The 23,923-nt window shown below is 33.0% G+C and overlaps 1 protein-coding gene and 1 non-coding gene across 3 annotated transcripts in view; one reads left to right on the forward strand and one right to left on the reverse strand.

The window, feature by feature from the left end:
* ProRS-m (prolyl-tRNA synthetase 2-like protein, mitochondrial) overlaps positions 1-23,923 on the reverse strand; it is a 310,699-nt gene that overhangs the window by 243,678 nt on the left and 43,098 nt on the right. The window lies entirely within an intron of this gene.
* TRNAT-AGU (transfer RNA threonine (anticodon AGU)) lies at positions 10,590-10,662 on the forward strand. Its single transcript has one exon. It is a non-coding gene; the product is annotated as a tRNA-Thr (tRNA).

The following is a 23,923-nucleotide window of genomic DNA, read 5'->3' on the forward strand; positions in this document are numbered from 1 at the left end:
ACAGTGCCCTAAAATCTTTAACGACCTAGTTTTCGATGCATATGCAGATCTCAATGTAGATGTAGTGTTTCTTCGTGTGTTAGCAATCCAGGGCACCTCCACATGGTTCACAGTGGGCAACGGAGTAATTCCGTGATCCAGAAGAGACCCTGTATAACGGCATCTGAGCAGTCATGGCAAACACACGAAGTAGAACTACAATGCAGGAATTCGGTAACCCAGTATCAGCGGCTGATCAGGGTGAGAATGCAAGATAGCAAGTATGTGGAGATCTGAAAATCATTTCAATGTTACTGGCGCAACAGTCAGGATTCACTAAGTACCCTTGTTATTTATGTTTATGGGATAGTAGAGATCGACAGAGACATAACAACGTAAAAAAATGGCTAGTAAGAACGAAATTATACCCTGGGTCATGTAACATCATTCATGATTCCCTTGTAGATCCAACAAAAATCCTAATTCCTCCTCTTCACATTAAACTTGGTCTGATGAAGCAGTTTGTCAAAGCTCTAAATAAAACAGGTAACTGCTTTCAGTATTTGCAAACGAAATTTCCTAAACTTTCAGAGGCTGACATAAAAGAAGGAGTGTTTGATGGACCCCAAATCAGGAAAATTTTCAAAGATATTCACTTCACCAATCACATAAATGTATTCAAAAGAACAGCATAGCTTAGTTTTCGTTCAGTTGTACAAAATTTTCTTGGAAACAGGAGAAGTCCAGCTTATAAAGATTTCGTTACTGATTTAATAAAAAACTATAAAAAACTTGGCTGTTTAATGAACTTAACACTTTACTTCTTCGACTCCCATATAGATAAATTCCCTGATAACCTAGGACTTTTTACCGAGGATGAGGGGGAACGTTTCCATCAAGACCTTAAAATAGCGGAAACTCATTATCAAGGTCGATGGAATGTAAACAGGATGGCAGATTTCTGTTGAATGCTCAAGAGAGATACGCAGCGTAGCAAAAAACGTAAAAAAGGCCTTAACACCGCTCATTTGAAGACAAAAGAACACGTTATAGCAGTAAGAAAGAAAATAGTTAGCCCCTTATGCTACAGTAGCCACATTTTTATCAAACAGCCCTTCTCAGGGATAAATTATATACTAAATCCGATCACGCAACCTCTTCGCGGTGTACATCGGGTAACGCTAATACCGATGGTAAGTTTAATTCACATAAAAAATAAATATGGGATAAGTTAATGTATGCATCGAAAACAAGGTCATTACAGATTTTACGGCACCAAATACGTTAGGATAGTTTGATTGGGAGGTTAGCATCCTTGACCGCCATTTCGGCTTTTTATTGAGGTTATGGCTAAATCTAGATCCGATAGAGCTATAAAGACCCTTAATTCGTATTCAGTAAACCCAAAACATAAAGTAAGCATGGTAAGATCCAGAAGTCAAAAATTTTTTTTTTCAATGATTTCCTAGAGTTCGAAACCCCAATCTCTGTTGCTTATCTGGTTTCGACCGTTATCTGGTATGGAATTATTAGGTTATGGGGTTTTAGTGTGTATGGAGTATGGGAACTATGAGGTTATGAGTATTCAAGGATTACCTGGGTTACAAATGCTTAACTAGTAGATATTTCATGTTTTCAGGTAGTTTTGGGCCTATTTTTTGAGGTTATGGCTAAACCTAAGCCCAATGAAGCTATATATAACCTTAATTCGGATTCAGTAACCCCAAAAACGTATAGTAAGCATAGTGAGACCCCCAGGTCAGAAAATTTTTTTTTGTGGGGCTGTGTTATTCACAAATTAAGGAGGTCTTTCACTTCGTCCAACCAGCCACGGTCGTCGAATATTTTAAATTACCGTAGATACAAAACTAAGGGTGTAATTTTTACCAAAACTCTTCAGATAATTTGTGTAGGTGCCACAAGGGTAGCTACAAAGTTTAATCAAAAAGCCTTGTGCGGAAGGAGTTAAAAATAAACTGAGGAGCTTTTCTATATTTTCAAATTGGCCATCGACTGTTTTAAATCAACTTAGCTCAAAAACTAAGGGTGTTCTTTTTACCAAAACTAGCAATTTAATTTATGTAGGTGTCATAAGGAAAAATTTTCAGTGTTAACAAGAGAACATTGTTAAAAAAAAGTTATAAACAAAATAAGAAGATTTTTCATCTCGACAAATCGATCGTCAACTGTTTAAAATCACTGTAGCTTCGTAAATAAAAGTGATCTTTCTACTGACGCTAGTTGGATAATTTAAGTAGATTACTGAAGAGTAACTTCCAAAATTTATCAAAAAAACATCGATCACCAAAAAAATTTTATATAATTTAAGAAGCTATTTCCGCCTTCTAACCTCAAAATAGCACCTTCGCCGCTTAATTTTGGGTCCTCAGGGGGAAAAATAGTTTACAAAACTTGTTTGAAAATGCTTCTTGACTAACCTCGTTACGGCCCTGACCTTCGGCTCGTGCCGTAAACCTCTCGGTTCGTAAATCAAAGCCTTTGCAAACTCGTACGTAATATACTATTTCACCTCGTCAATTCGGTTGTTGACTAATTTAAATAACTGTAGCTCGGGAACTAAGAGTGTTCTTTGTACAAAAACTTATTATACAATTTCTGTGCTTAGAAGATTCCTCCAAAGTTTGAATGGAAAAACATTGTTAAAAAAAAATATAAATGTAGTAAGGAACTTATTAATCACGTCGAATTGGCCATCAACTACTTTAAATTACTGTAGCTCCAAAACTAAGGATAATCTATTTACTAACGCTAGTTAGATAATTTATGTAGGGTCCTCGAGAGTATTTACCAAGTTTTAACAAAAAAACATACTTCACAACAAAATTATGTATAAATCAAGAAGCTCATTGACCTTGTCGAACTGACCGTCTAATATTTAAAATTACCATGGCTACAAAACAAAAGGTGCCGTTTTTACCAAAACTCGTCAGATCATTTGTGTAGGTGCCTCAAGGGTACCTACTATGTTGAATAAGATTTTGTTTGAACAAAAAGTATAAATAAATTAAGGAGCTTTTTCACCTCGTTGAATCGGTTGTCGACTGATAAAAATAACTGTAGCTCCAAAACTAAGGGTGTTCGTCCCACCAAAACTCGTTATATAATTTCTGTAGGTGTCTGGAAAGTACCTACGGAGTTTAAATAAAAGTACATTGTTAAAAAAAATAATAAACTTTATAAGGAGCTTTTTCACCTAGTCAATTTGGCCGTCGACCATTTTAAATTACTGTAGCTCCAAAACTAAGAGTGCGCTTTTTAACAAAAAAAGTCGGAATATTTATTTAGGTGCCTTCAGGGTACCTACAGAGTTTTAACAAGAGAACATCGTTATAAAAAAAGCTGCGACTATTTAAAATCACTGTAACTCCAAAACTAAAGGTGTTTTTTTTACCAAAACTAGCCAGTTAATATATGTAGGTGCCTTAAAGGTACCTTCGCAGTTTCAACAGCAGAACATTATTCAAAAAAAAGTTACAAACAAATTAAGAAGCTTTTTTATCTTGTCGAAAAGGATGTCGACTATTTGAAATCACTGTAGCTCTTGAATTATGGGTATTACTCTTACTAAATTTCGTTAGATAATGTATGTACGTGCCTTTATAGTACCTACAAAGTTTCAATTACAAGATATCGATAAATAAAGTTATAAATAAATTGAGGAAATATGTTATTTTGTTAAATCGGTCGCCAACTGTTAAAATCGCTGCAGCTCCAGAACTAAGGGTGTTTTTCTTACTTAAACTTGACAGATAATTTATTTTAGTAAGTTGAGGGTACCTACAAAGTTACAATAAAAGACCATTGTTTGAAAAAAAGTGACAAATGAATTCAGTAGCTCTCACCTCATCGAATCGGTTGTCGACTATTCAAAATTAATGTAGCTCTAAAACTAAAGGGGTATTGTTTGTTTGACTAACACTAGTTGGATAATTTATGTAGGTCCTTCAAGGGTACCACCCAAGTCTTAACAAAGGAACATAGTTTAGAAAGAAGTTAAAATTAGATAAAGGAGCTTTTTTATCTCGTCGAATCGTTCGTCGACTGTTTGAAATCACTGTAACTCCAAAACTAAAGGTGTTCGTCTTATCATAACTCATCACATAATTTGTGTAGGGGCCTCAAGGGTACCTACGAAGTTTAATAAAATGACATTGTTTGAATAAAAAGTAAATAAATTAAGAAGCTTTTTTATCTCGTCGAATCGGTCGTTGACTATTAAAAATCACTGAAGCTCCAAAACTAAAAAAGTTCTCTTTACCAAAACTAGTCATACACTTTCTGTAAAAGCCTTGAGGAAACCTATAAAGTTTAAATTAAGAACCTTGTTTAACAAAAGTTATAAATACGTTGAGGAGCTTTTTTGTCTCGTCAAATGGGTCACTGAATGATCAAAAACACTATTGCTCAAAAACTAAAGATGATCTGTTTACCAACGCTAGTTCTATAACTTGTGTAGGTTTCTCAAGGATATGTTCCAAGTTTTAACAAAAAAACAGTGTTTACAAAAAACATTACAAATAAATTAAGGAGTATTTTTATCCCGTTAAGTCGGACGTCGACTGTTTCAAATTATTGTAGCTCCAAAACTAAAGGTGTTCTTTTAACTAAAACACGTCGGATCATGTAGGTAAGTCGAGGGTACCTACTAAGATTAAATAAAACAACACCGATAAAGAAAAATTATAAATAAATTAAAGAGCTTTTTCATGTTCTCAAATTGCTTACCGACTATTAAAAATCACTGCAGCTTTAAAACTAAAGGTGTTTTTCTTACCAAAACTAGCTAGTTAATTTATGTAGGTGACTTAGGGGTACCTCCTTTGTTTTTTCAAAAGAACATTGCTTAAAAAAAAGTTTTAGATTAATAGAGGAGCATTTTTATTTTATCAAACCGATCGTCGACTGTTAAAATCGATTCAGCTCTAAAATGTAGAATGTTATTCTGACCAAATTTTGTCAGATAATTTATGTAGGTGAGTCGAGGGTACCTACCAAGTTTTATCAAAATAACATCGTTAAAAAAAAAGTACAAACACATTAAGGAGTTATTTAATTCCGTCAGATTGGTCGTCAACTGTTTTAAATGCCCTTAGCGTTAGAACTAAGGGGTTTCTCTTTACTTAAACTGTACAGATAATTTATGTAGATACCACGAGGGTACCTACCAAGTTTAAACAAAAAACCTTGTGTGAAAAAAGTTAAAGCTTAATTGAGGAGCTTTTTTATCTTATCGAATCGGTCGTTAACTGGATAAAATTACTGTAGCTTCCAAACTAAGAGTGTTCTTCTCACCAAAACGTGTAATATAAATTCTGTAGGTGCCTGGAGAGTACGAAATTTAAATAAAAGAACTTAATTTAAAAAAATGGTTAATTTGTAGAGGAGCTTTTTTACCTCGACAATTACCAAGTTTAATCCAAAAACCTCGTGTAAGAAAAGTGGACAATAAATTGAAGAGTTTTTTGTTTTGTCAAATCAGCCGTCGCTTGTTTTAAAACACCTTTACTCTAAAACTTAGTGTGTTCTTTTTATCAAAACTAGTCGGATTATTTATGTAGATGCTTTGAGGGTATGTACAGAGTTTTAACAAAAGAACATCGTTTAAAAAAAAATTACGACTATTTAAAATCACTGTAACTCCAAAACTAAAGGTATTGTTTACCAAAACAAGCTAATTAATTCATGTTGGCGCCTTAAGGAAACCCGCATCAGTTTTAACAAGAGAACATTATCTCAAAAAAGTTATAAACAGATTATAGAACTTTTTTATCTTGTCAAATTGGTCGTCAACTGCTTAAAAGCGCTGTAGCTCCGAAACTAAGGGTGTTACTTTTATCGAATTTTGTCCAATAATTTATGGATGCGCCATAAGGGTACATCCAAAGTTTTAATTAAAAAACATTGTTAAAAAAAAGTTATCAATAAATGAAGAAGCTTTTTTATTTTGTCAAATCAGTCATCGACTGTATAAAGTCCTCTTAGATCTAAAAATAAGGGTATTTTTTAACCGAAACTAGTCAGATTATTTATGTAGGTGCCTTGAGGGTACCTACAAAGTTTTAACAAAAAAATACCGTTCAAAAAAAGTAAAAACTATTTAAAAACACTGTAACTCAAAAACTAAAAATGTTTTTTTTACTAAAACTAGCCAGTTAATTTATGTAGGTGCCTTAAGGGTACCTTCTTAGTCTTAACAAAAAAACATTATTTAAAAAACAATATAAACAAATCGAGGAGCTTTTTCATCTCGTCAAATCGGTCGTCGACTGTTTAAAATCACTGTAGCTCCGAAACTAATGGTGTTCTTTTTAACAAAAACTGCAGATAAAATTTATCTAGATGCGTCGAGGGTACCTACAAGGTTAAAATAAAAAAAACATTGTTAAAAAAAAGTTATTAATTAATTAAGGAGCTTTCTATTCTCGTCAAATCGGCCGTCGACAATATGAAATCACCGTAGCTACTAAAGTAAGGGTGTACATTTCATGAAAACTCGTCAGATAATTTATGTAGGTGCCACAAGAGTACTAACCAAGTTCAAACAAAAAACCATGTGTGACAATAATTAAAAAGAAATTAAGGAGCTTTTTTACCTCCTTGAATCGGTCTTCAACTGGTTAAAATTACTGTAGCTATAGAAGTAAGGGTGTTCTTACCAAAACTCGTTTAATTCCTGTAGGTGCCTGGAGGGTACTAACAAAGTTTAAATAAAAGAACATTGTAAAAAAAATAATAAATTTGTGAAGGAGCTTTTTGACCTTGTCGATTTGGCCGTCGACTATTTAAAATTACTGTAGCTCCATATCTAAGGATGATCTGTTTACTATAGCTGGTTAGGTTCTTTGTGGAGGTTTTTCGAGGGTATTTCTCACGTTTCAACAATAAAACATCTTTCGCAAAAAATTATAAATAAATTAAAGATTTTTTTTATTTTGTCGAACCAGCCGTCGACTATTTCAAATCACCTTAGATACAAAACTGAGGGTGCAGTTTTTACCAAAACTCTTTAGATAATTCATGTAGATGTCACGAGGGTACCTACTAAGTTTAATTAAAAAACCTCGTGCAAAAAGAGTTAAAAATAAATTAAGGAGCTTTTTCACCTCGTCAATCGGTCGTCAACTGATTGAATTAACTGTAGCTCCAAAACTAGGGGTGTTCTTCTTACGAGAACTCTTGAAATAATTCCTGTAGGTGCCTTAAGGGAACATACTAAATTAAAATAATAAAACGTTGTTTAAAGTACTCTTACAATTACGTTGAGGAGTTTTTTATTTCTCGTCGAATGATTAAAATTACTGTTGCTCCAAAACAAAGAATGATTTGTTTACCAACGCTAGTTCGATAATTTGCGTAGGCTCCTTGAATGTATCTTTTGAGTTTCAACAAAAAAACAGTGTTTACAAAGAAATTATAAATAATTTAAGGAGCTTTTTCACCTCGTCAATCGGTCGTCGACTGATTGAAATAACTGTAGCTCTAAAATTAAGGATGTTTTTCTTACCAAATTTCGTTACACAATTTTTGTAGGTGTCTGAAAAGTACCTAAGAAGTATAATTAAAAGAACATTGTTTAAAAAAAAAATATAAATGTGTTAAGGAACTTTTTACCTCGTTAAATAAGACGTCTACTATTCGAAATTACTGTAGCTCCAAGACTAAGGCTGGTCTTTTTACCAAAACCAGCCGGATTATCTGTGTAGGTGCCTCAAGAGGACCTACCAAGTTAAAATAAAAAAAGAATTGGTAAAAAAAAGTTGTAAAATAATTAAGCAGCTTTTTTATCTAGTCAAATCGGTCGTCCACTGTTTAAAATTACTGTAGCTCCAAAACTAAGGGTGTTCTTTTTAACAAAAACTGCAGATAATTTATCCAGGTGCGTTGAGGGTACCAACTAAGTTATAATAAAAAAAAATTGTTAAAAAAAAGTTATAAATTAATTAAGGACCTTTCCATTCTCGTCAAATCGGCCATCGACAATTTAAAATCACCGTAGCCATCAAAGTAAGGGTGTACTTTTCACCAAAACTTGTCAGTTAATTTACGTAGGTGCCACGAGGGTACCTACTAAGATCAAACAAAAAACCTTGAGTAAAAAAAATTTTAAATAAATTGAGGAGCTTTTTTATCATGTCAGATCGGTCGTCGACTGGTTAAAATCACTGTAGCTTTAATACTAAAGGTGTTTTTGTTACCAAAACTTGTCAGTTATTCTTTGTAGGTGCTTCTAGGGTATCTACTAAGTTTTAACAAAAGAACATCGTTAAAGAAAAAGTTATAATACATTAAGGACTTTTTCAGTTTCGTCGAATCGGTCGTCAACTGTTTCAAAGTACCTTAGCTCCAAAACTAAGGGTGTTCTTTTCACCAAAACTAGTCAGATTATCTATGTAGGTTGCTTAAGAGTACCTACTAAGTTTTAAGGAATTATTATTGTTAGAAAAAAGTAATAATTAAATTAAGGAGCTTTTTTATCTTGCCAAATCGATCGTCAACTTTTTACTCCAAGCTCCAAAAACCAAGGGTGTTCTTCTCACCAAAACTTGTAATGTAAATTCTGTAGGTGCCTGGAGGGTACCTAGCAAGTTTTAAAGAAAGAATATCGTTTAACAAAAAGTTATAAATAAATTAAGGAGTTTTTTCATCTAATCGAGTCGGTCGTCGAGTGATTTAAATAACTGTAGCTCCAAAACTAACGGTGTTATTCTAACTAAAAGTCGTCAGATAATTTATGTAGGGGTCTTGAGGATACTTCTTAAGTTCAACAAAATATTATTTTTTAGGAAAAAGTTATAAATAAATTAAGAAACTTCTTCGTCTCGTCAAATTGGCCGTAAACTGTTCAAAATCACGATAGCATGAAATCTTATATTTTTTTTTTTTATTAAAATTGTCTCATAATTCATGTAAGTGTAGAAAGTGTTTAAATAATGTGGTAGCATCAGAGTAGACTGTGGAGTAATTTAATAAACAAATTAAGCTATTACATATCTTCATAGTTTTGTCAAGTGTGGGTCCCTTTGAAGATTTATAATGAGAAAACTTTTTTTTTAAGTAATAGATGATTAAGTTACTTTTTTATTATAAGTAACTAAGAGCGCTGAAATCATCGGGTGCTCTTAGTCTTTTAGTCAAACATATTTTTTTTTCCAGTTAAAGTAATAGTCTCTTGCTCTGTGTTACTCGGGATTAATTAACGAAATCTTCTAGCACTTTCAGTTACGTGTGATGTGCTTGCTGTATTCGATTACTAAATACAATTATAATGCGCTCTGTTATTTGGAATGACATTTACGCTTTGTTTGATTGTTATATATATTCTTTGTGCGCTCTTGGTGTCTTGGAATTGGATGATTGATTTGTTTTATTTGGAAAAAAAATCTTTGACAGCTCTGGGTTATTCAGAATTAAGGCACCTTTTTTTCGTTTATCGTAATTACTAATTATTATATTGAAGATAAGGGATTTTGTAGTCGTAGATGATAGAGTTAATTTAATATCTTCTACGCTAAATACTTTATTTTTAAAGAGATATGATGATTTAATTAGATTTAGTGCACTTGGGATAAGGAGGTGTTGATATTTTGCTTGTATTTAGAGTGCGCGCAATCACGTGCACTAATTAGCTTGTAGCTGCGCAGAAGTGTGCGCGGTCTTTTAGTAAACGGGTGGCGCTGCCAACCACAACTACATAAAATATTGCGATATATGTACTTATTGTACTGGCGAACTTAAATATTTTTTCTATAAGATTGTGTATGTAAATTCAAACGCCTGTGTGCGAACAAGCCTCTGTAGTGTTGACAGTGTTGACACTTGCACTGCATTAATACGCTTATGCTCTTTATGTGTTGTTGTTTTGTACTAAGATGGTCTACTTACTTGTTTATTGCTGGGTACTTAACTACTATACGTATTATTATGGATCTAGTCATGAAGTTTTACGTGGTTATTAAATTGTTTTTGGTTTAAAAATTTACAAGATACTGCTATTACAGGAATGGTCAGTATTTATTACGTAGCTGCATATAAAAGTTCCATGAAGGATCAGTGTTACAATAAGAAATTTGTCTAAGGGCTCACATTTTTACTACCTTGCTGCATGTTTTTACGCAAGTATAAGGAGATTGATGACCAAGCCCTGAGCATGTCGTGAATACCCAGTACTCCTATCTATTCATTATTTTAGGCATGTGACTCTAATGCTTGTCGGTAAATTAGAACATTTCAACACGTCAAATAGGTATACAAGCGAACGTCGATACACTTTAATCATTGTATCAATAGGCGCATATGTATAGACGGCGGTACTGTTCATACAAGCACTCTCTATTACCATCCATACATGCCCTTTCTCAATATAATAGAGAGTGCTTGTATGAAGAGTACCGCCATCTATATATATGCGCCTATTGATACAATGATTAAAGTGTATCGACGTTCGCTTGTATACCTATTGGACGTATTGAATTCTAATTTACTGACAAGCATTAGAGTCACATGCCTACAATATCGAGCTTAGGTGAAAGACAGCTTAAGAATTGAGAACGAGAACTTATCTAAACTTATGGTGCGAGTGAATGCACGGCTCCTCGGTAGCTCAAGTGGTAGAGCAACTGTCTAGTAAACAGGAGGTTGTGTGTTCGATCCACACCCGGGGAGGATTTTTTCTCGTTCTTAATTATTTCTCCAAAGGAAAATTTCTTGAAAATGAAATTATGTGGATTTGTATTATCAAGTATTTTCTATATCTTATATATTGAGAAAGGGCATGTATGGATGGTAATAGAGAGTGCTTGTATGAACAGTACCGCCATCTATACATATGCGCCTATCGATACAATGATTAAAGTGTATCGACGTTCGCTTGTATACCTACTGGACGTATTGAATTCTTATTCATTATTTGTTGCCTTGACTTTTTGTTCAGTCACACATTTTAAGGATTGTAGTATAGCATCAGTTTAATTTATCGAATTAATATCAGCACCATACGCGATAATCAAGTCTTCTCGAATTTTTCAAAAGTGAATCAATGAGTATATCGATGTAGTAAAATATTGTGAAATAACTCTTCAACGTACGAGCCACTAAAAAACTAAATTACCGTGTAAGGAGTGTTTTTGACCTAGAAAAATGGTGATCCAAAAAAGTCATGAAGCAGATTTAGAAGTTTCAAATATAGCACTGCGATTAGCTCACACGTTTCAAAAAGGGCGTCATTTGCAGTCGATGGATCTGTTTCAAATATGGTTCTTACATCAAAGGGCGTAAATTTTGCCGAACTTATATTGATAGGATAATATGTAAAACAGTGTCCGGTTTTTTATTCCAATACTTGGCCACTAACAAAATAACACGATTTATAACAATTACTGCGATCCCAAAGCAAATTTTTTTATGGATTCAAATTCGAAGTGCAATTAGGGACCAAATCAAAATAATCTCATCAATATTGTATCAACAATAGTGTCAAAAAATGTCCAAAATGAGAATACGTGCTGGCACTACGCTTATGCATTACGTTTCTTAGCTAGTTGGTTAAGAAGACCGTTGTGATTCTTAAGTTGTAATTTACTTAGAAAGATTGGATTGTTGTTAAATTATGTATTTTTAGGAAGCTTACTGTTTACTTAATAACGTGTAATACTCACCAAATTATAATATATTATTTTTATGTTCAAATTTTCGTGGCTAATCAATAGTAAATGAATTTGTAGATCGACCAGTAACTAGCCACCCAGCCAAGTACTAGGTCTTGCGTAAACATAACCCTTTGTTCCAGTAGTTGGCCTTTGAGCTGTGCGTGACAGGGCTGTCGTACTTACGTTCTCTACATATTATTTAATAATTAACCCAAGCCCATTTTTTACTGTTGAAGAAGAGAAGTCTACAGTTAATTGGATTTTTTACTGTTTTGATAGGGGTTTCCTTATAACGAAAGACATGCTTATCCAATGAGTTCAAAATTTAGTTGTAAAACTTGAACGTGAAACGCCTTTTAAAAACAATGTACCTGGCAGGCATTGGTATGAAGCCTTCTTACGACGGCACCTCAGCATAAGCAAAAGAGTAGCTTAAAACTTGGGATACCCACAGAGTAGCTGCCAATGAAGAAGCTCTCACAAACAAGTTTATTGAAGTGGGTAATCATTTGGAAAAATTAAAATTAAAAAATATACTCCTATCACGCATTTTTAATTTGGATGAAAGCGATTTTTTTCTTGTACCCAAAGCTGACATAGTGTTGACACGAAAAGGTTCTAAGGCTGTGTACAAGGGAGTACATGGTGACGAAAAAGAATCTATAACTGTGTTGTTTACAGTGAATGCTGCAGGTACAATGCTTCCACCACTGGTGTTGTACTGGTATGAGAGAATCCCAGCAAGTGTAACCAATACCACGTCGTGCCACCATCAGGGTGGTTTATTGGTAATACAGAAAAGGGTTGGATGACTGGTGAGCTTTTTTTTAATTACATAACAAAGAAATTCCACTCCTAGCTTTTAGAAAATCAAATTCAGCTGCCAGTTATATTGTACATTGATGGACACACTTCGCATCTAACGTTACCTTTAGCCCAGTTTTGCTCATCAAACGGTATTGAACTTATATCGTTGTACCCAAATGCAACACATTCTTCAACCACTTGATGTGGCTGTTTTTCATCCATTAAAAAGTAAATGGAAAAAAACTGTTAATAATTGGAGGATGGCCGAAAACGAAATGCAAAAGATGAAAAGGGAAAACTTTGCTCCTTTATTGAAAAAGGCGATTGACCAGGTGGAAAATTTACCTCTTACTATACAAAATGGATCCAGATCACGTGGCCTTCATTCTTCTGATATTCATGCAGTCAATATGAATCCTTTGAGAAAAAAGGAACGAAACATTCAATCTAATCCAAGACAGAATGATGAAGAGACTTCAAATGGCCAAGAAACCGAGTCCAGTGATTCTAATAACTTTTTTTTATCAATTCAAAAAAGTTTGGATAGTTATCTACAGTCAGAAGTACTGGAATATTTTGAAGAATGCGTCACTAATGGAACTTTTCAACCAAGTGACGATAAAAATGAGGGCCTGTTTTTATATTGGCTGCATTTATAGGGTTAAAATAAGTTTAGTATACGTATAAGTTACAACAAAATTTTTATTTCTTGATAATTATTTGTTATAATTTTAAAACTAAAATACAATTTGAAATAGGCTCATTGTGGCATGATTATACTTCTATTTTATACTGCATTACTAAAAACTTTTTTATTATGGATGTAGGTATTGCACTCTGTAATAATAGTCACAATGGGCTAAACCTGATACAAAAGAGTCAAGGATCTGAAGAGAACGCTTCGCACTTACAGATAGACGTGAGGGAACCGGAAGCTAATGAGACAATTATCGAAAATAATATACATCATATTGACCCACTGGAAAAAACGACAGTACAGTCACTTCGACAAGAGCGAGCAGAACAATATTGTCTAAGCCACCAACTTAACACATCTCCAACAGTGCAGGGTGTCGCGTCATCATCGCGACAGTGCACGCCTCTCTCAAGTCCGATGCTCTAGCTCTCGCCCCCGACCTATGTCGTCGCGCCACCACCTCTCCCAAGTCCAACGCTTCAGCTCTTGCCCACGGCCTAGGTCATCGTGCCACCACCTGACCCAAGCCTGACGCTCCAGCTCTCGCCCGCGGCCCAGGTCGTCGTGCCACCACCTCTCCCAAGTCCAACGCTCCGGCTCTCGCCCGCGGCCCAGGTCGTTGGGCTACCACCTGACCCAAGCCCAACGCTCCAGCTCACGCCCGCGGTCCAGGTCGTCTTGCCACCACTTGACTCAAGCCCAACGCTCCAGTTATCTTAAACAGCCACGGTTGTCATGTCTTTGCCACTCTATGAATACACATATATATATATGTATATTTGTTATTTTATTTATAATGCATCTCTTCTTTTAATAATATCTGCATTTTGTATACTTTAGGAGTTTGCCTTCTGTTCGTGCAAGTACACAAAGTTGCCTTTTGCGAAAAAGTCAAATTTAGATAAGAATTTTTTAATCATTGACAACTTTCTTTTGTATTTTGTTTAGCTTTAACTTTTCCAAATAACAAGGATATTTTACTTAATTTTTACACTTTAGAACTCAAGTACAACAACGCTCGTTAAATTATTATTTAAAAACGGCGATCTCCTAAATTGTCTTTTAAAGCTAATGGAGTGGCCAAGAACTGGGACTGAAATTCTGGCCACCTGGACGAATTTCATTTTGCTTGGCCAAGTACTGGGACATTTAAAATACGAACACAATATGTGTTAACTATTTATTAAATTTGTAAAATGGGTTCATATTAATTTCATTAAGTGAATGGATCCTCAGATTTCATAAAGAGATAGAAAATTATTAAATAAACATTCTCTTGTAATTGTACACGGGAATTCTTTGTATAGATTTACTATGGTGGCCAACTACTGGGGCATTTACCTTAATATAATCGTATTGACCCATGGTGTTCATGCTCATACCGCATTAAATTATTTTTTAACGAAATAAATTCTAAGCTTCTGATATGAAGGTAACAGAAGAATATGTTCTCTTAGCTGTAAGCAGCTCAAGTATTTATATTGATCATAATGAATTACGCAAGCGTAACGATCCGGTTTGGAGTGAAATATCTCAATAATTGAATAGCTACATAAATTCATTGTCTTTGTATTGAAAATTTGAATTAAATAAAAATAATATTGCTCAAAAGTTGCAACAGTTTAAATCATTTAATAATAATAGAGATTCAACAGCTTGCTATTTCTTTAATAAATCTTATGGCAATGCAGTTACTAATGACGTAAAAAATAATACAAAAAAAATGTGAAGTTACGATGAAAAATGATGATAAAGTTTTAAGAGAATCGAGTTATCCTAAAACAAACATACGTGCTATTGTTGAAGATGAGAAAATTTCAAACGAATGTGAAAATGGTATTGAATGTAGTGGTTTACAAGACAACACTTCTGATAATACTAGTTTAGTAGAATTAAATAACAAAAATCCTACAAACTTTATCCTCACTCAAGATTTTTTGAAAAAATATTTGACACGAGACGCTGTAAGATTTAAACCTGGGTGGGTACCTGAATTTACAAAATTTTTGGAATCGGTGTATAATAAATGCGTTTTGTCCATAGATACTCACAAACTTAGATATTCATCCAGAAAAAAGCACAAGAATTTTTTGTCTATTTATGCGCACTGTAAATTTGAAGGTAGCTTAAAATTTAATTTCACGATGTCCACGCTATTAGCGTTAAACATACAAAATATTGTCTGTATTTAGTACATTGGTTGCTACAGTCACTGTGAAAACTCATATGAACGACGTAACGCTAGTGGTGAAATCAAAATGGAACTGGCAAAAGAGTTGACAAACACACCCACTGTTGTTCTAGTCGGAAAAAATTTTTGCTTTCAGCACAAACATTGCACAAAATAAAATCTGATTGGAAAAAGAGCAACGATCTACATTCAAACTTTTATATTTACCTGATGAAGTTGCAAAAACAGCCGAACGAAAAGGAAGAGCTTAAAGGGACTCATATAAATTGATTCATACATGGATTAACTATATTCCCGACGTTCAACAGAACACTTTTTATGGAAGATCAAATTTCATTGTTGTTAAGTGACTCTAGAAAAGAGAAGTAGGTTTGCCTTCATTTCGACACAACTGGATCAATTTTTGCCCTTCCTCCAGAGTCAGAAACCAAAGTATTTTACTATTGCACAGTACTACAAGGAGATGAAAAGCGTCCATCGATTGTTGTCATAGAGTTTATTACGGATGATCATTCTGTCCGAAGTATTCAGTCATGCCTAGATATTTTAGCTGAAAAGTTAAAAATATACGCCCTAAAACTTTGGCCGTTTGTCAATATTATTGAAACGGATTTCAGTGAGGCAACGATACAAGCGTCTTGCAAATCTTTTAACAATATGGACCTTATTTTATGTTTAAATGAAGTTTATGGTTTAATTCTTACAAAATCAATTGCGAAGATGAATTTGACGATCATTCGTGTTTGTTCAAGCCATGTTATTAAAGCAGCAATAAAACGCATAAAAACCTTCTCTCTTGACAAAATCTCTCAGAATCTCATGAGATCTGTTGTTGCATTATTTATACATTCGTCAGAATTACTCACTGCCTTATTACTAACTAATCGTCTATTCAATAATAAATTTAAAACTAATGATCATGAATTTGATCTGAAAAAATTAAAGGATATAGAAAGCTTGGATTATAATGAAGTAGAAAATGAGACTAATGAAGATGAAAACGAGTGTATGCGTGATAACTTATTCGTATCAGCGCGTAATGCTACGCAACGAGAAAAATCGCCGTGTGATCAAACTTTTATGGAAACGTTAGAAAAATCAAAGGATGGTATTAGTTGCAGAGAAGACGTTAATCCTTTGTACGCTCCTGATTTTGTTACTCACCTCCTCAAAGAGATGCTTCCCTATGATGCATTATGGTCTGGAATTTTTATAAAAATTTGCGGAATGCACTGCAACTCAAATGCAACTGACCTCTCGACCGTTAGAAAATCGATAAATAAAACAAGAAGATAATGTTAGTCAGCAAAAAATCTCATCTGTTAATTACAACTTTTTAAATTAAACTTACGATGAAGACAATTACGAAAAAACTATTTCTAAAAAATTAAATGAAAACATACCTAGCAAAGTAAGTGAAAATAGCATCAAAAATACACACAAACAATCAAAAACAAAACCAAAAGAAAAAGACAAAAACAACTCATTAAAATCAAAAATATTTATGGAAGACGATTGCATGAATTTCGATTTATGTAAAGAAACATGGAAACGGTCACAAAAATATTCGAGGTTTTAAAAAATTTGAAAAATCATACCTAAGTTGGGAATTATCGAAAACAGCATACAATGAAGAAAAACGTATTAACAAAATAACGGAGAACAATATTGAAAAAATGGGCATAGAAAGCAACATTGACAACCAGGCAACAAACAGAAATTTTTAATTTGACGACTTAACTAATTTGATAAATTTTATTAAACCATGGTCTGTAGTTACCATTAAAACTGTTAACTGCTCTGAATTAGAAAATTAAAAAAATTTGTATATATCAGGCTTATTGATGACCAAAACCACTCTTTTAGAAAATGAAATGCTTGACAACAATGTTGTCAATGGTTTTTTGAAAATAACACAGCATTAGCATGCGATCAAAGAGGTCTTACTAATTGAATCCTTATTTTTTTTCGTTATTGAGTGACAACAACCAAAGTGAATTCGTCAAATGGGCTCTTAAAAAAAGGCATGGAAGTACAAAATTTGGATTTTACTAAACTGTCAAGGTAAACACTAGACTTTAATAGTGGTGATGTTTCCGTTGAAGTGTATTATATACTTCGACTCTTTACATTCACGAAAAGACGAAAACGTAAATAAATGACTGTGTGGTTTTGTCCAAAGCGCATTCCTGACAAAAGTACTGTTTAATTAGAAGGAATGGACAGTTCACTATCCAGACGACGTACCATCCCAAATACGTAATAGTGTCGTAAGAGTGAACTGCGGTGTTTATGTTTGCGTTTGGGCATACATTATTTTTACTAACAACTATTTAATATTCAACAAAGAGGATATGTCTTCAGAACGAGCGTGGATTTTTAACACGATCATGAGTGCATCTAAAATAAGTATTACCGATGAAAGCTTTTTCTTCAATCAAGATTCAGACACGAAAGCTAAACGAAAAAAATAACAAGACGTCGACATTACAAAAATTAAAATATCGAGAAGATCACCTGAAAATGCTACAGCAATTTTTGATTTTCTTGCATGCTAAAGAAGTTTGCTATACAAACTTTAAATAGTAATTACGTAACATTACGACAGGACATATATATTTATAATGTTATTTATGAATGAATCCAAAACTTTATCTTGTTAATCAATGTACTAAAATAAATTATGTAATAAGACAATAACCAGCAGTTCATGTAACAATAACTCTTTTTAAATTATTTATAAAATATATTCTAGTATTAATAAACCGTAGAAATGTTAATAAAGTTTTGAGAGAAGTTTAATTTCCTTTGACGTACATTTTAGACCAGTCCTTTGAAATGTATCGGAAATTCTCCTCTTATAATGAAAAAATAATTGTGCACGAGGTAACTGTGTAATACTACAAACTTATTCTAAGAAAACGTACATTTCTCATGTGTAAACTCACACAAAGTCATTTATTGGCCATTAACAGCGAAATTTTGGTAAAAAATTCTAACTTTTTTTTTTTTAAAAAGAAAACTAAAGAAGAGCTTTATTTGTAATAGCTAATATTTACTTGGATAAGAGAAGATAAACATCTACAAGTGTTACTACAATGATAAAAAAGAATATTTTTTTATACATAGGCTACTTGTTATCAGCTGTAGGGTCATTAATAAGTAACAAAAGGCTCGTATGTTAACAAACGACTACTCAACCAGATTTTTGGTAAAAGATTTCTTAATATGGGTTATTTTGCTCATAAATTCTAAACTATCCTCAGATTTCTTGTGTAAAATAGTGCATGCTGCTAAATTTTTATAAAACTTGTATTACTCATTTCTCTGTCAGTAAATAACACCCTTAGTTTTGGAGCTACGGTGATTTTAAACAGTCGACGACTGATTCGACGAGATAAAAAAGCTCCTTAATTTATTTATAACTGTTTTCAAACGATGTTCTTTTGTTGAAACTTGGTAGATATCCTTGAGGCATCTACATAAATTATCTTACTAGCTTTGGTAAAAAGAACAACCTTGGTTTTGGAGCTACGGTAATTTTAAACAGTCAACGATCGATTCGACGAGATGAAAAAGCTCCTTGATTAATTTATAATTATTTTCTGAGTGCATTTTTTATCTAAATTTTTGGAGCCACTAGTAAGACTCGTGGGTCAAGTATTAAAACAGTTTTTATATAAAGAAAACTTTTATTTTGAAGGCTACAGATTTAAAAAGTTAACGTACGAGTTGGCAAATTGGAAAAGGTATATAATTTGTTTATAACTAGCTATTGAAAGCTGTTTTTCAGCTTTCAGTATGTATTGACTCGTTTACGAATTTAGTAAGCCGTCAGATAACACTATTTTAAGATGAGCACCACTGCTTTACACGAACTGGCCGCTAGCTTCAGACTCATGATTTTAATTCGATGAATCGGTATTTCTCAGTCATTTTTTCATCATCTGGTAGGTGTAGGCTTGAGCGACACGACTCGCTAATTAGAAATCGATTGTCATCCTTAAATTTTGCGAATCTACTTCCTTTGCAAGCAACAAAACCGGCAACGTACGTCAAAACGTAGTCAGAAGTTGTATTTTGAAAGTAATTATGTTGTTCCCAAATTGTAGCAGCATTGCTAAGATTTTTAACCTTCAAGCCCTTATCAAGTATCATATCCAACTGTGCAGTCCACTGCTTTTTTCTTTCAACGGAATCCTGTATATCATTAATATTTAATAATACTTTTATCTTATCGTCTTTTGAAACGTTAGAACCTTTTGGATCTTTCACGAAAGAGTACGTGGAAATTAGTTTATACATTTGTATAAATAGTGATGAATTGGGATGGTCCTTTGAACCGCATACATTTCGCATCATCCCAAAAAAACACTACAAAATTATAAACTATGATTACAGGAATAAGTTCAATTCACGTACATTTTAACAAAAAAAAATGTTTAATTATATATTGTATTAGAAAAATAAATGTTTACCTCCAAACTATTCTTGTTTAATCTAGTGGTCATCAAGTACTTGTAACTACATTTTTCGACTGAAAATTGAAATATTTCCAGTGCACCCTGGAAAGACACCTTCTAACCACACGATGTTTGATGAGTTATAAACTCTGGCTTTTTATTACTTCTTTTAACTGTATTTTCCCAGTCTCATAAATATTGTAAGAAATATTGTGTAGCCTACGTAAATGTATTATTATTACAATTATCATTGCTGTTATTATCATCGTCATTGTAGTATGTTTTACTTTTATTTACAGAATTTTTTTACAAAAAGCATTAAACTTTATGAGTGATTTAACTCTTTGACAAAATTGTATGGATTCAGAGCAGTCAGTTACATCGTGATGTATTCCCTTAAATAGTTCTATAGCATCAGCAACACCAAAAAACTGTGAACAAAGAGACATACCTATATACTTACAAATCAATAATACAAACAGGTAATTTCAACATAAGTAAGGCAGTTTTTTGTACTATCAGAAAGTTGTAGAAATAAACAAAATATTTTGTTTTGCACGCTTTCATAATTTTTTTCCATTTAAACGTTAAAACTTTGATAAAATTAGTTGTATGGCACTCCACAATTGACTTCATATATACATTTGTGCAATTATTCATTTTTTTCTTAATTAGAAAGCCCATTTTTTTTAAGAGAAAAAGAATTTGAGAAATACATATAGGACATGATTCTATTTCTTTTACTTACAAGGAATGTAAGAAAATTTGTTAACACACAAAAATTTTACTGTGATTTACTTTTAAGCTTTTATTGAAAAATTGTGGGGATATTTGAAAAATTGCAATAAGCAGTAATTTACAGCATACTTTTTTACTTATACATTTTTTACAACAGCTAAATCAATTATTATAATAGTTAGTGAAAGTGTTTTCAATAAGCGTCATTTGAGCTCCAGAAAAGTTTCAAATGCCAATCTCTTCAAAAGATGCGGCTACTTGAAGATTTGTAAAAAAACGCCCACTTGATAAGATTGAAATTTTTTAAAAGTAATATTAAACACCTTGTAACTTTTTTCTGAATGTACTATAATTAATATTGGACTTTTAAATAAAAGTTTTTTGCCCAAACTTCAATTAGCCGTATATTTTGAAAGGATTGTCATTTGAAACTTTTCAAGAATGAGGTTGAAGCACTTTCACTTATTTTTCAAAGAATTGCTTTAGCTTTTGTGGAAAAAAATGTTTGAATAAAAGAGTGTGCCATATATTTAAGCTTATCGTAATTTTGCATTTGTTTCCTTGATTTTTCAAAGAAAGCTGAAATAATAAATTACCTAAATATTTTCGCACGTTCACGAATGGTTTTTATACTCCTAGCTGTACATAGAAGGAAATAGTCATGACCCATAGGCGTGTTTCCAATTATTACTGTTCTTTAACAAATTACGCTTTCCAGAAAAAAAAATAGTTATACGTATATAGTGTACTCGTTTTGCAAGTTATTGTACTAAATAATTTGAACTATAGAAATTTGCTCAAACCAGCAATAAAATTTTTATTTCCAATTTACCTGAAATGCTAGAGATACATTCATTTCTTGATAAAACTATGATTTTGTATGATCCAGTCTTAAATTACGATTGACCCTCAATCCAAAAGATTTTGGATTTTCAAAATCCAGTAGTGCATACCAATACTTCAAAGAAACACAGGCATCTGGTGTCTACAAAAAATACTATGTGTTATTGTATGGGAATGAGTTACATTCGTTTAGTAAGTATAATAAAGAATAAATTTGAGTTTGTACCTTCGTAACATTTTATACTATAATTAACTTATTCTTATATGCTTGTCAGTATTCGCTATGAGAATTTAATGGAATAAGATATGAAAAATCGAGCGAAGCGCACATAATGAAGTATATAGGTGCTGTTCAGTATGTTGAGTTACTGCATTACAAACTTTTAAGTATTATCTTTAAATTATTGCCGTAGGTACGTTGGTATGTAACAGACCTCCCAAAACGCAAAATACTGCCACTTTTCGTTGGCACTACTTGTTGTACTTATAGCAATCACCAAAAAATTTTAAAAATAAACGTAATATGTACCCAGATTTAATGCTCTTTATTATGTTTATTAAAAAAATTTCGATGACACTTGATTAAGTGTGGAAAATCGGAAAAAAATCACAAACGACGGTTTTCATCGACAATTTGTTGGACACTAACGGTTTCTTCGTTCAATCGAAATAAATCCCACATCGTCCTATATAAGTATTTGATGCAGCACGGTTCCCGACGTACTCCCTTTACTAAAGAAACATTCTAATGTCTGAACCCATTTTTCTTTAAGTGGTTGAAACATAAGTACGAGGGCATGATCTCCTTTTTTCCTTTTCTGATGTTTGAGAGTATACATTCGTAGATCAGTAAAACCCTCCACCCGCAAGTTTTGTTTACTAAAATGTAGCATTGCAGATAACTCCATTTCATCAAGAAGTAGAATACCTGAAATTAAGACAAAAATTTACCTATGTATATAAACATTAATGACTCATCTTTAACGTCAATAAATTTGAGCTAAAGCCAACGGGAAAAAACTAAAACTAATTAAAATATTCAGTCAGCCCAAGCTTGGCAAGTTCGGTTTTTTAATTTTGTATCCTCTTTGTGTTAACACAGTTAATTGTCGACAGTAACTCGCAGTTCAAGAAAGTTCTGCTCATACCTCGAATATCATGCGTATCCATATTACATGTTTTCTTATTAATAAGTTCAAACGTACTGTGTTGAAAACCGTAAGAGCTTTTAGTACCATTTATGTAGGAATTTAAAGTTTTTATGGACGGTAAAGCTAGAATCTTGTGAGTTTTTAAGTGATTGTAGGTATTCTTACTTTTAATTCGCAAAAGTATGCATTTATACATCCACTGATTAGTATATCGAACTCCACGCGTATCTTTTACCTTCGACGAATCTAAGCATGCTTTAAGGATATTTGTTGTGCTTCTGGTAAACTTTGGCAACGTCTTTGCAGTATTTCCTTATCACTTTGTGTGCATTCTGCTTCTAGTAGTCCGAGTTTTTTTTTAAGTCTACTAATCTTGATAAGAAATAGATGTTCGTTACTTTAAAATGCGTTACTGCAAGATCGACTACATGAATAATACTATGTGAAAAGAATTTACTTTTACTTTTAATCGAAGATTTTGTCTATTAAAATTTTGATTGATGGCTACGTATTTTTTGCATTTAACATTTAGTCTGTCTATATATTTTTTGGTATCAGATTTTTTTCTTTCTTCGGCAAGTTCCGCTGTACATAATGTACATCTTTGTGCCTGGGGACCTGGTATTGTCTCACTCTTTTTTAGTAAGTATCCCACACACTTCTCCTTACTAAATATGTTAAAAATTATATTTTGTTTTGTTAAACATTGTAAAAAGTAGTAGTTATGCAGAAATCGTACTTGTTACTGTAGTCTCCTAGTGATGAGCACGAAATCACTTTTGTAGACAAGTATGCAATGAGTTGAGTAATTTCATGTATGCTAGTAACTGCTTCAAAACCCATGTCGACAAATTTCTCCTCCAAGTATATCTGTAACTCAATGTATGATAAATTATATGCCAACTATACTCAAAAATTAATGCCTAATAATATTGTTTATGCGATTTGTTTGGGCATGAAAATTTAGTAAAAACTACAGCCAACAACTGTAATCGCCACCTGCATAAAAACAGAACCACTCTTTTTTTAATGGCTGAAAATTTATCTTTCCAAAGGGTCCACATAATGCATTGAACGCCCGACATGATAACTTGAGGAATTCAGTTCGGAGGCAACTTAAGGATTTCGTTGTTTTTATGAATCTCCTCACAAATGTCGACAAACTGACGTTCTTTATTGGTAACCGAATTTTCAGACTTGTTACCTTCCACGGAATCTATTTCGAGTAGTACGTCTTGCAACAAACTATTGGATTCATCTAAAACAACGATTGTTACTAAACGGAAACTGTAGTACAGTCCAAAACAAAGAAATCACTTTTATTAGCCGTTTTGTACAAGGGACTTATATCATGAATTTAAAAAAAAAGTTGTCAATATTAGAGTGAC

Source organism: Copidosoma floridanum, unplaced genomic scaffold (genome assembly GCF_036245765.1).
Source record: "Copidosoma floridanum isolate Cflo_tuat_1 unplaced genomic scaffold, Cflo_Japanese_pri ptg000004l, whole genome shotgun sequence".
NCBI classification, from domain to species: domain Eukaryota; kingdom Metazoa; phylum Arthropoda; class Insecta; order Hymenoptera; family Encyrtidae; genus Copidosoma; species Copidosoma floridanum.